The sequence below is a fragment of the Fukomys damarensis genome, unplaced genomic scaffold, assembly GCF_012274545.1.
Source record: "Fukomys damarensis isolate Sample0158 unplaced genomic scaffold, DMR_v1.0_HiC HiC_scaffold_18, whole genome shotgun sequence".
NCBI lineage: Eukaryota > Metazoa > Chordata > Mammalia > Rodentia > Bathyergidae > Fukomys > Fukomys damarensis.
In genome coordinates, this window is record NW_022900930.1 from 22179131 (window position 1) to 22181177 (window position 2047).

Below are 2047 nucleotides of genomic sequence, written 5' to 3' on the forward strand. Positions count from 1 at the left end.
ATATATATATTCAGAAGTGAAATTTACTGGAGCACCTGACAATTGTCTGTTTAACTTTGTGAGGAATATCCAAACTATTTTCCACAGTGGCTGCAGGATTTTACATTCACTCCAGTAGTGAATGAGATTCTAGCTTCTCCACATCCTCCCCAGCACTGTTTAATTTCCATTTTTGTTTTTTTCCTTAATTACAGGCATCCTAATAGATGTGAGGAATTTGTGGTTTTGATTTTCAGTTTCTTACAGATCAGCAACACTTACCATCTTTTCACGTGCTTACTGTATATCTTTTTCTGAGAAAGGCTTTTCTGGGTCCCTAGCCTATTTTGAGACGATTCGTAGTTGGTGTTGCTACCTTCACTTATTGCTTTCATAATTTCATTATTTTTGCCTGGTTTCATTGAGAATAGAGTTGATGGGCAGCTACTTAAGATGATTTATCTTCCCTGTATCAACTTTGTGTCTCACAAGATAGATTTCAAATTGTCACCCCAGAACTCTTTTGATCTAGAAAAAGCACAACAAATTCTATAGGGTCTGCATCTCATTAGCAGAAAGCTTTAGTTTGTGGGTGTGCACTTCAGGAAAATTCTCTGAAATCAGTTCTTTTTCATTTGTATTCATTTTCATATGAACATTAAAAGCCTTCATTAAGAGATTTTGTTCTCTGATTTTCATGGATTTTGAAAAATAGAATTTCATTGACCTTTTTCTGGTCTACTGCCTTTTGACCTACCCTGGACGAGACCCTGCTGTCACTATGGGTGACCCAGAATGAGCAAAGAGGAGTTTGTGAAAAAAACTCTCACTTTCAGTTCTTTATTAATTGACTTTTTAAAATACAGTAGAATTACCCCTTGTAGCAGTTTTTGGGAAACTCTCTATAGCATTCTGAATTATTTTCAGTTCAGTATTTGTCACTGGTTCTGTGGAGGGGTACTGAGTCCCTTTTGGGGGCATCTGGGACCCTTTCAGACTTCACTGTGTGAGACTGAAGCAATGGAAAATCTCTACTGATATTTCCTTTCCTTCCCCAATGTGTAGTGCAGAGATTCTTAAACCTAGCAATTACTAGAATTGCCTGAAAGATTTTGAAAAAAAGACAGACTCCTGAGCTTTAATTGCCACAGAATCCAAGTCAACAGGTCTGTTTTGGACAGGGAATCTGCTAAATCTAAAAGCTGAGAGACGATGTGTGGTATGAATATGGGATCACATAATCTTGGCTCTGAACTTACACACTTTAACCATAAGCTCCTTGAGTAAGTAATTTCATTCCAGTCCTTGGTTTCCTCATCTGTAAAGTGGAGATTATAACATAGGCTTAGCTCATTAGGCAGTTGCATGACCAAAACTGAGCCCCATGTGGACATGTAGAGTCAAATGCACTGTGCTACGGTGACCTTTGTGACTGCTGGCTGTCAGAGGGCTGATCTACCCAGCTTTCACACATGGAGTTTCACTATGCATATGACTTTTTTCTGAAGCATTGGCTTCTAATCATGAGTTTGCCAGGGTTCATTTAGGCAATTTTGAGTTTCCTTCTTAGGCTGTAAGAAAGTTAGTCTCATATAAGGATTGTATTGAGTGACTTTTGCCAGAAAATGAATATCACTTCCTAATTTGTGCATATTTCTACTTCTTGCTATTTTATGCAAGACAGCAGACCCATAGGATGAGAAGGGTAGATGAACTCTTCCTTTTTTTTTTTAATTAAGCTTATCGGTACATTTCAGGTAAATAATACAGTTACTTTCATCATTGGGATCTTGTACCGTTTCTGTGATAGTGACCTCAGATACACTTGACTTTCCTCTAGCAGCATAAAAGCATTGTGTGTTCTTTTGGAAAGATGCCTGATTTTTAGTTTACCTAAGGCAGCTGGAGTTACTACTTATCAAATGACAGGAAAAAGTTAAGTGAAAGGCATTAGAAGTTTTAATTGTTTGCTAATTTTTTGTGGTCCTCCAAAAGGGGAGAGACACGAGTAACGCAATACATTGGCATGTCCAAAATTCTCCCCTTTGACTTTGCAATATATATATAT

The 2047-nt window shown here is 37.6% G+C and overlaps 1 protein-coding gene across 9 annotated transcripts in view; it reads left to right on the forward strand.

Moving 5' to 3' along the window:
• Irf2 (interferon regulatory factor 2) overlaps positions 1–2047 on the forward strand; it is an 87779-nt gene that overhangs the window by 50187 nt on the left and 35545 nt on the right. The window lies entirely within an intron of this gene.